The sequence below is a fragment of the Acromyrmex echinatior genome, chromosome 13 (assembly GCF_024713525.1).
Source record: "Acromyrmex echinatior isolate Ae372 chromosome 13, ASM2471352v2, whole genome shotgun sequence".
In the NCBI taxonomy this organism is placed as follows: Eukaryota; Metazoa; Arthropoda; class Insecta; order Hymenoptera; family Formicidae; genus Acromyrmex; species Acromyrmex echinatior.
Genome location: NC_141864.1, coordinates 6,777,386 through 6,789,199, shown reverse-complemented (window position 1 = coordinate 6,789,199; position 11,814 = coordinate 6,777,386). Strand labels below are relative to the sequence as shown.

The following is an 11,814-nucleotide window of genomic DNA, read 5'->3' as shown; positions in this document are numbered from 1 at the left end:
ATTAAGTGGAAATGTAATTAGAAGCTCCTCTCTCTCTCTCTCTTTCTCTCTCTCTTTTGAAAGGTATTCCCTGATAGATTGAATCCGCGGCCGCGCGTGCAATCTTCTTTCATAATCCGTATTTATCGATTAAGGATAAACGTCAGCTATCTCCAGCTGAGTGGTGTATTAATTAAAAGGTAAATAATTCGATATTAAATACAAATTAGTAATTGACGATAACAAAGTCTCTTCGTAAAAGACCGTGCAGTCAGGCTAAAATAAAACAATTAACATAAAAGGTTTCTTTTAACGATAAAAAATAAACGATAAAAAAACTAAAAATGTACAATATAAATTAAAATTGATTCAGTTGAAACTATCGACGATCTAACGTACATTGGGTGACTGACTGTAGAAATAAACTCTTGGTGTGCGATTTGCATACGATTCTTTAATAGGAAAAAATGTACTATTTACGAACAAATATATTATTTTAGGAACACTATAAATCTCATGCTATTATTCGATATTCAACAATATTCATTTGAACAAACTGATATTCATATATATAGATGTCCCTAAAACAAATTTCACGAAAAATTCTTATCGTTTTTGCTATATAAAATCATTAATTATTAGACTCAGTTATATTGACACAGCGTGCACTTAATGAGGAATATCATGTATGTAGTTGTCTCTCCCTTCCTCCCCCTTCCTTCCTCCCTCTCTCTTTCTCTAATATAGCGAGATAATTAAGTTGAGCTGGTTAATTAAGACGCCAGGCACTGCATTTGGCAATTAGTATCGTGACAGGAAAGATGCACTTCATGCATCAGGACAAAGACAAAGAGATTCCACTTGAGAGAGCGTTTCTCGCATGAATCGAGCCGTAATGGATGGCAATTACTGCTGAGTGCAGACCGTAACACTTCTCGATAATCGTGCCGCCATTTTCATTGAACTACGGAAACGAGTAAAGAGCAGTAGATCAGACGAGTCGACGGCATTTCGTTGCATCGCCAGTCAATTTAGATGTCGAACGATTCTATCGAGATTGGAATCATTCAGTTATGAGAATACCATATACAATCATTCAAAGTGCAAAATTGAGTTCCAAATTTATTGCAAAGATTAGATTTAATTTCTTACTCTATAAAGTGTTATATCCGTCAAATCTTTGTGACACTTTGTTAATTATTTAGCTTGTTATGAGGAAAAACATTATTTTATTAACCATAAAGAAAAAAAATCTCTTCTATTGTTTCCAAACTTTAAGATTATCGCAAAGATAGAATCTTCCACACTATCTACCACGAACAATTATGGATTGAAATGATTTAATTGGAAACGTGAATTTGCCAATTTAATAACGCTTTAAATGCATACAATTTAATTTAACAATTGCATCTCATATACATATACTTGTAAATCCAAAAATGATTTCGCAATAATAATTACCAATCTGACCGTAGATGGAGAAATCCGGGGACATTAAAATTAGAGCCGTTTTACAGATTTATCTGTGTAGGACACGGCGTTTTTTCTTTATTTACAGTACTGCTTGTAGATTAATGTCGTTATTGACTGAGTTACTTGTGAGAAATGTCGACAGATTAAATTTTGAAATTAATAAATTACTCGGCTGCAGTCGCGCGGGACACCGATCCAACGCCGACGGTTATTTACGTCATAAAATACAGCGCGTAGCCGAGCAGATATTAATTTATCTCCGAAAGTAGTTTTCATTAATTTAAAGCAGCAGGCGCGGTCGTGTCTGCATTAACTGTACACTTGTATACGTGATCCTATCCCCTCTCTTTCTCTCTCCCCCTGCTCCTCTTTTCTTTTTCACAGGCAAATAATATTATACAACATATTTTATAGAAAAACAGGAAAAACAAAATACAATACAAATAAAATTTAAATCAAGCATCTTCTAACGCAAATATATGTAAATCAAATTTCAATAAAAAATTTATTTTATATAATATCAATGTACTATTTACAGTTATGATATTATATAGACAAATATTTAACTTCCTCGTTAAACGCAGGTACAGTTATGCAATTCCAATGAGAGTATGTCAAGAAATTGAACCAGAATGCAGAATGAATTTCTACTTCGTTACTGCTCCGTTAATTGGACGACTAATTACTGTTAAATCTGTAACGCGACTTAAGCAGAAATGCTACTGTTCTGTTTGACATTCCATAAAATTGCTCTCTCTTCTAACGTCAATTAAAATATTTAGTTTACTTTGCAGAAACAGCTTTTACGATTTCTCAGCGCTGTAATAAAATATAAGCAACAGAGAATAAATTAAATAAATTGTTCAATTTCGGTTAAATAACACAGGATTCTTCTTTTTACGATTGCTATTAATATTTATCAGTAATTACGATGCAAAACGTAGCTAATTTTAACTAAGTACGTGAATATACATATTATATATATATATATATATATATATATATATATATATATCACTTTCTCTAAACATCTTTTCCTATTTTCTCTTTCCACCAAGATAACATTCGTTAATCCTTTTAATCCACGTAGATTCTCATCCGGGACGAAGATACTTGCGCGCACGTTATGACTAAGATTTTTTTCTCTTTTCCGCTCCGTTCGTTCATCATCCAAATTGAGTAATAAACTCCGGTCTGTCGGAGCTTACTCTTTAAAGCACTTTAAAAGTTAATTTTGCGGACGCAATGAAAGGTGTCCTAAAGATGCACGGATGATGTCAATTCTCCTCGGCCTATGCCGAGTTACTCCGAGTTTTTCTTATCAGCTTTTCATTCTTGCTTTCCCAGAACGACAAATATCTACGCCAGCAGAGTTTTCACGCAGAAGGAAAACTACGAATATTTCAACTCTCCTTGCTGACGAACGAGGTACACAAGATACGACATTTTCGCAGAATTATACGACGTCATCATATTATCGCTCTAAATAAAGACAACAGTTTTGCCGTAAGGAACATTAATCGTGGCTGTAAGGTGTCGTGTAATTTGCAGTAAGGTGTATCGGAAAATTGATTTTTATAACGTGTTAAAATTTTTTCCTCTAACGCGGAATACATTGTTGTACCATATAGTGTTGAAGCAACCACGGAGACGGTGCTGCGCATGATGCGCATGAAGCTTCCACTTTGACGCGCGTCACGGTTCAAAGCTTAGCATATTGTATTATAACTACCTGTCGACTCTGACATGTAATTATCGAGGTATTCCAAGGACTAACAGTCTTTTAGGCCAGCTGACTATCGATCGACGAGAATATAGTCTTCATAGAAAATTTGTTAAATTTAAGCAAGGTAGTTGAAACAAGTTAACATTAGAAGTAACAATCATCATTCATAGTTTCTATTTTTTATATCAATATTATTTTTGTAAAAGACAGATTCTAAAATTTTTTGATACTTTAACAATTATGTCCTTTATACGATCCTGATGAAATATTTGATTTCTATTTTTTTATTTTTATAATAATTTATTCGCTTAATCTTTTTAGTGAGCAAAAAACGTTGATCTAATGTTAAAGTAGTTTAAAAAATCAATCTCTCTATCGTTTTAAGTATAAGATGTTTGTCTACTTAATTTTTGTCTAACATTCAACAATTTTCTGAAAAGCGCACATCGCTTTTCCTCATTCGTATTCACATCGACGTCTCGATCTAACGAATGTTGATAAAATTGCATGTCGATTCCAAACATCGCCACAGGTTAATAACTGAAGCACGCAGAAACCACAAATCTAAATCTTACAGTTAATTTGTGACGCAAACAAGAATAATCCAGAAAAGTATCCGCATTCTGAAAAAACATTCCAAGAACAGAAAGATAAGACGCGATGAATTCTTGTTTGTCTGATCACAATCAGAACCAGAACTTCCTCCCGTATCTGAATCGGTTAAAATTGAGTCGTGACGTCTGTTAGGCGAGCCGCGCGACGATCTCGGTTGTGAAGACAGAAGGAAGACGAGTTGAAACAGTCTCGCGAAATCGCAGGCGAGAGAATCGAGGACGGGGGTGAATAGGTGTAATTCCTAATGGATGGAGCGTTAGGCGACGCTTCGCGCCGCGACGATGAATGTTAATATCTCAGCTCGAGGACAGAGTGGCAAAGTTTTCAATTAACGTGAACGAACCAGGGATTAGCAGGATAGAGCGGCGTTAGGGACAGCGACAGACAGAGATATAGCCATCCTTTTGGGATTACAAACCTCGAACCGACGAGTGCCTGGCATATTATTCGACGATAATACTTTCGGCTCTGCACTCAAAATCCAGATGGTCCGGATGTCTTTCGAGTGCGACGGGAAATTGGACCGCGAATCACTATTGTTTCTCGCGTTCTCTTCCTCCCTCACATCGTTTGTTCTCATCATTTTGCGAATAGCATTCCGTATATTTTACTCACGGGCAGTGCGCTGGTTGAACAAATGTCGACGAATTTATTAATGCACATTTAATAAATATTGGGAAAGTACGGTCGCAAATGTAATTACACTCTAAAAAATATGAATGTGAATTTAACGTCATGAGTGTTGAATGTATAACAATTCTAATTGTTTTGATATTGATGGTTCTGAAAACAATTTGTCCGAAGTCACGTTCAAGTTGAAAATTAACCATATTCTAAAAAATATGAATTTAACTTCATGTGATGTTTATATTATAATTCTACTGTGTCAATATAAACATCGACATGATTTAAAGGGATCCTAAACCAATGGAAATTATCGACAATTGCAGATTGCCAATTTTTCCGACTTTAAAGATCATCAAATCCTTTTACTTAATAAAAAAAACGCTGAGCACACTAAATTGAAAAAAATCGGGGAAAAAAATAAAAATTTATTTTATTTCAGCTCTTACAGCTGTCACCTCAAGTTATAATTTCCTTAGCAGAAATTCTATAGGTCGTATGTATCAAATGATATCTTCTCCGGAAGTGTATAACATGCACAATTCTGAGCTTGCGAAATTATGATCGAAAGACTAACAAAAAAGATTTTCCAAAATTAAAATCGTCTGTATTACCGATTAAATCATAATTTTTGTATAACAATTACTTTTTTCCTCTTTTACAGATTCGAAAATACTTTTCCAGGATTAAAGTATACACATTAATATGTGTCTGTGAGGTGAAATTCATTCCAAGAATAATAAAAAATTTTAAAATTCAAATCTTAAGAAAAATTTTTGTCATTCTCAGCATAAACTCCACCTCACAGATATTAATATGTATATTTTAATCCTGAAAAAGAATTTTCGAATCTGTAAAAGAGGAAAAAAGTAATTGTTACAAAAATTATAAGTAATCGGTAATACAGACGGTTTTAAAATTCTAAATCCACATTATGTTGGAGCTTATATCAATACGATGAGAATATATTATAACATATAGTATTAACCATACTCATATTTTTTAGAGTGTAAATTAGAGTGTTAATTTTTAACTTGAACGTTACTTTGAACAGACTAGGGTAGGTCGGTTTTGGAATAAGATAGAAATATCTGATACCCCGCGCTGGATAGGAATGTGATAGTTGTAGTTCTTGTATCTCAATTCACAATGGTATAAGTCATCCGGTTGACGCATCTATTCCTAAAAGCAGATTCCGCTATTCGAACATTAAATACGGTCTCGCGTGGTTCGACAATTTTGGAAACAATGCCGAGACCGCGGAGAGCGACGTGGACGCGGTACGCGAGCTACGTTCCAGAACGTTGGAATCCGAGAGTCCAATAGTGAGTTACCTTCGAGTGGCTGAGTATTACCAAGAACCTTGCAGAGGGACATACCACCGGCGGCAACAGTGGCGCTCAGCGATGTGTTCGGGCAGTGCCGGATAGCGCGCCCAGACCATTTTCTCAACAATTTTCGAAACTTGAGCCGAGTTATCCTTGGTATCTGATATTACCGAAATGCCGGAAAACGAATTTAGTGGGGGAAAAAATTCCGCGAATTTTCACAATAATATTCGTGGACGATATGCCCGGGGGAGTTGAACGGTCAATTTCGTATAAAGTAAGGTAATAAACTTCAGAATTAAACTTCGAAACTTCCCGCTAGGTATACATAATGTACGTTTCAAAATTTGCCTGGGTGCTAATTGGTGTTGATCTCGGGATATAATTACAAGAGCTATGCGGGGCGTCGCGAATCGTTGAGCTAAGTATCTTACGTTTTTCAAACAATCGTGAATGGATAAATTCTGAAATGGTTCAGGACCAAAAGTTAAACGGAAATTCGATAATAACGCGTTCTGAAATATTTGTTAATTATAAAAAAAAAACAATCGCCTTAACTTATGTATATCTTTAATTAACCGTCAAATGCGAACTGCAGGAATCACGAGCTGTCACGTGTTCAAAGAGGATGCCGCGTAATTTGCGATGTCTGAGGCGTAGTATCCACAAACGTCAGGGAAATTCCATCCGCGGATATTTCGGAGATTAATGCACCGGTGAGGACTCTTGAAAGATGAAACGTCGGGTATTGTCGGCCGCTTCAGAACTCCGTCAAGAGTTCCTGGCGTGCATGTAGCAATCGGATTGGATTACGCGTCCGGACGCGATCCGGATATACGTCCGGGAATGGTACGAGGATACTGTGACGGAGTTTGAAGGACTTCGACGGCGATGGATGATATTTAGTACGGATCTACACGGCTAGTTCGCATCCACGAGATCTCGGTACGCGGAATGCACGATAAACGTTGTTACGTCAGAGCCGATTCTCGAGAGGTTATCGCGCCTGGCATTTAGTCCTAATTAGAACGGCAGTGTGTTTGTGGAAAGTTCATCGACCAGATAGTAGAAACATCTAATTATGTTCTGGATGAGCGTGTCACCACAATGTTTATTATAAATTTTACTCAGAGATTATAGCTCTTGAAACATTTTTTTCTCTTTGCTTTCTCAATAAACGTTCCATTTTCGTATATTTTCTATTTGAAATCATTCACTTTTTATACCGAAACGTAATTAAGAGTTTTTTCTCATGTAAAACTTTGAAACTTTCCTCTTTATGCATATTCTTTAAGTTTTGTGTCTTAAAAATATTTCTTTGAAAAATTAATGAAGTTTTCGACTCACTCAACTCAAACGAGATTCAAGTGAAGATTGTTTGTGATCAAGAAAGCTTAAATAAGAAAAGAGTAAAAAAGTACCTTTCATGAGTTTGAAAAATATTTTTATATCCTAGAATAGGTTGATTATGAATAGGTTGATTATGAAGATTTATTAAAGTATTGTACGATAAACCGTGCCTTTTTCTCGAAACATTTTCTGGATTAATTGATCCTTGAACTCTTAAAAGCTATCCAATCACACTCAAATTCTGCTAAAATATATGAAATAATCAATCATATCTTTCTTTTTCTACTTATAATAAACTTTAATTCTTCCAAAAATACAGTGTATAATGAATTTTTATTACAATATGTAATCGCAAAAGTTGCAGAAATAAAAATTTTGCTTTCTCAAAGCATCATTTTATTATTTCTTAAATAGACATATATATGTATGAATACTAACTATACTGAAAGAGAAAGAAATACTTTGATTTTTTTTCTTTTAATATATATTATAACTATAAATATACATATTATATATTTAATATATATATTTCGAGTAAGTTCAAATAACAGACTTATATCAAAAGTGCTTATATTAAGAAATATTTTTTCGCTCGTACCATTATATAATATTATTTCAAATATTACAAACCCTGCAATGATAAAAAAAAATTCGAAATGCTACTCTAACGTAATAAAGAGAAGTATGATAAATATCTTTTTATTTTTAAAAAAGACAGAAAAAGTTGATCTTCGCGTCCACAAAGAAAAATATCTCTTTAATGAAGCTAATGGAATATAATTTCTTGCATCATTTGCAAGTGACATACAATTTCTTTCGTAGCATTAACTTTAAGAAACATATATGCATATGGCATTCCGCGTCTATGAAGTTGCCACGACTTGAACGTAGAAGCGCAGGGTGCAGGAACCGGAAGGAAGGAAGCGTTGACGTTTATTAAGACGAAGAATTTTGCCTACTAGTGCACGTGCGAGCGCGAGCGCCGAAGATTCGTGTCTCGGACGGGAAAATATAACGTCGCTTTACCCTCAGCCTCACCTTCTTCATCCTCGTCGTCCCGAACAGATTAACGACGCGAGGATATTCCACGCCCGGAATGTTCATATCGCCGTTTCGAGTCCGCGGTACCCTTCCCAGGTACCTGAGGCTGGTACCGCAGAACTCTCGCGAGAGAATTCTGAGACGACTGACAGGGGATAAACTGCGGAGGGCGCAAAAGAGAGGCGAAGGCGGATAGAAGACGGGTACCTTGAAGTTTATTAAGATTAAGGACTTCATTCGTAGTAATTCCGGCGCAGCGTACCGAGTAGTGCTCGCTCCGTACTTTCGTAATAAGGAGATCCCGTCGAGGCCGGAGAAAGGTTGTACATTTCCCTCGCGTAGTCTTATAATTATTGTACGAAGACCAAGATTATTAAAAGGAAATTGGGCCACTCTCAGTGCTAATAAAAATGCAGCATAGACATATAATTTTGCGGATGTATTGTTTACGCAAAGACTATCATACGACTATTAAATTGAGAAGTACCTCGCGTATTTCTACAAAAAGTTTTGACATGCGTCAGCTAAATGAGAATTTTAAACGCGTTTAACATGTTAAGAAATTTTTTTATATCAAAGATACCGCTGGCAAAGACGATCATATTCAATTAATATATATAAACGGAAAAAATTGAGAGTCCTTTTTAAATGCCTAAACAAAAAGAACAATTTTGTTCAAATATTTGAAATTTAGATAGACATAAATCTGAAAATAACTTCATTGGAATGTCAAAATAATTATATGGTATTCATAATCCATTCTTATTTCAAGACCATTTTAAGTCTTAAGGTACTAATACAGCTTTGTGATTAATTTATGACATCTTAAAATTGTATTTAAGACGATCTTAAATATAAGAACCGACTATGAATACGGGCCATAAGAAATTCAAGCATGATGAACCATGTTGCAAAAAATTGTTAATTCTAGCGACTAACTCGAGCGTTCTACGTAATTATTCTGATAATTTAACAAAATTACTTTCAAGTCTGTCAGTCTGTGTACCTAGTTAAATTTTTAAATATTTCTACGAAACTGTATACATCAGAAAATGCGATATTAATGACGCGAACGTTTGGCTCTTCGAAGGGACTCACAAAATCGAAAGTGCTTTTCTCCCAGGCGTGCGACGATTAATAACACTTAGAATGTTCGCGAAGGAACGACTTCCTGTAAACCCGTTGATATTTATTAGAATTTAGTGGGTGGCCAACCATTACTCCGGGTCGTTGTTGATACCACTTCTGGAAGGTCGCTCGGCTGGCGCGATCGTAACTGCAGGAGAGTTTCTACAGCCTTGCTGCTACCCCGCCCTTTTCCCTCCACCTGACCATTTTCGGATAATTGTAATCTATGATGACCCTGATTCTTGTGGGAGTTACACTGTCTCTCGAGAGAACGAGACAGAGACACCCATGTGTTTGAGTGCGAAAGTATGAAAGATAACAATGCCTTTTCATCGTTTGTAAAATAACTGTGATATCGAGTACGTATATATATGTACTCGACATCACAGTTATTTTTTTACAAAAAAATAAAATTAAAAATTATATATATATACATATATTTATAATCTTTAATTTTATTAGAGCTATTATTGCAAACGAATCATATCTTGGGCCATCCATCTATATTAACAAATTTAAATTTTGTATTAAGAACAATATTAAATAAATAAGAAGGCATATTACCCAAGATGTGATTTGTTTGCGATAATAGCTCGAACAGATTTGGATATTAAAAGCCATATAGATTTTCTGAAACCCGAGATTATATTTCGGGATTTACAGTGTAAATCCTAACCATCCGTCTATATTAATAATTTAACTTTCACTGAAAGAATATTAAAGAAATAAAAAAGCGAAGCGTATTGCGAAGTTTAATTCGTACGCGATAGTACCTCGAACAGATTTGGATATTAAAAACGATATAAGTTGATTAAATCCAGAGACTATATTTCAAGAACAACTCGACTGTATTTCATGTGATAACGAGAGATAGAAAGGACGAGAATTTTTTTTATCGCACTATATTCAACTGAATATTGGAACGTCCTTCCCTCCGATTGACGACTCACTCGTTAAACGGATAAGAGGCTATTAATTGGTAAAACTTCAATGTCGTTGAAGGTTTCACCGTATATTTTGATATAGAACGCTTTATCGCCGAGAAATATTAATCATCTTACGGATGGAATTTTTTATTTACTCTTTTGAGTATCTATGGAGAAATTATAAATGCACGTGAATTCTAATAAAATCTATTTTCCTGAATGGAATGTACAGGATGTTTCAATCAAACCTGAAAAGTGTCTGAATGAAGTCAAAGATGACAGGAAAAAACACAATCAAAAATTATTTTCCTTAAATAAATATCTATCCTAATCAGAAATTCAAATTAAGATTGCACTAAAATTAGATTTAATTCAAATAACTAAGTCGATATATCCACTCTCCATTATGTTTACAAACAGAATGATCTTGATGCAAAATGTAACTTTAATATCTATTTGTACTATTTAAAATAAGTCAGCATTTTAGATGCTGGCTTATTGCAGCCGTCTTAAAGATGTTATTAGAAGATTCGTATAATTTTGCATGGCGCCAGCTCATTGGACGAAATTACTCGGTCGAGTTTGGGAAGTGCTTTAATCTCTTCCTCTCTGAACTTTGATGCACATTTTAATCTCGGCACGAGTTTTCCTTCCGGAAGAAGTCCGAGCGCAACTTTCCTTATGATACAACTATGACTTTCTGTAGAAGTCGAGAGCTGCGGCTCTTTTTTGGAATCGAAGCTATTCAACGTAGTAGCGAGATTTACTGTAAATCTTATTCAAAATTAGATTAAAATTGAATACGTTTTCTCGTTTTAGTTACTGAATTTTTTTATTGTATCTTAAAATAAATACGAACAAATTGGAATTCCACAGATTGCTATCGCTTCCATTTGGAATCTTTTGGAATAAAAATTGAATATAATCGGGCGACGATCGATCGAGTCTTCAATAGTATTCAATTTAACCGTTCACAAAGGCGAAGTGACTTGGTATCTGCGCGTTCGTGCTAAAGTAAAAGTGCATTTATGATATTACGACGATGCTATTAAGTGTCCCAAGTTTGAAGCCGAGGCGATAATGCTCGGAGAACCATTCTCGCGGATGCGTCCCGGACTAAGACCAAAGTTCGAACAGCCTTTAATTAATTCACTCTCTTCCCTCTTCTCACAGCCGCATAGCCTAACCGGTAATCCACTTTCCAGTCCCAGGCGTTCGCGCGACGGGACCCTCTAATGCGCTTTTTATTGCTCGCCAGTGCGAAATTTCGTGGCGAAATTATAAATTAAATTCACGGGGGTCCGGCTCCTCGGAACTTGCCACTTAGACTCTTCCGGGACGATATTACACACATGCGCCCACGGTGGTCGTTTGAATTAGGCGCTACTGTACTATACTCGTGCTACCCTCGTATTCCCTTACCAGATACGTTCATATATATATCTATGTATATTAACTCGACTTCACGGTTGCCACAGACTGCAAAGGCATCATATGTAATTACCGTTATATGATGCATAGGTCACTTCTAAAGTGATTTAAAGTGATTCTATATACCTTACTCTATTTTCCGCTAACTTATGCAGTGAAATCTTAAACAGAAAGGCAGTGATTCATCACTACT

At 35.4% G+C, this 11,814-nt stretch overlaps 1 protein-coding gene across 6 annotated transcripts in view; it reads right to left on the bottom strand.

Annotated features, from left to right (window-relative positions):
• Positions 1 to 11,814, bottom strand: part of LOC105150915 (agrin) — a 717,341-nt gene that overhangs the window by 386,845 nt on the left and 318,682 nt on the right. The gene's annotated exons all lie outside the window — the stretch shown is intronic.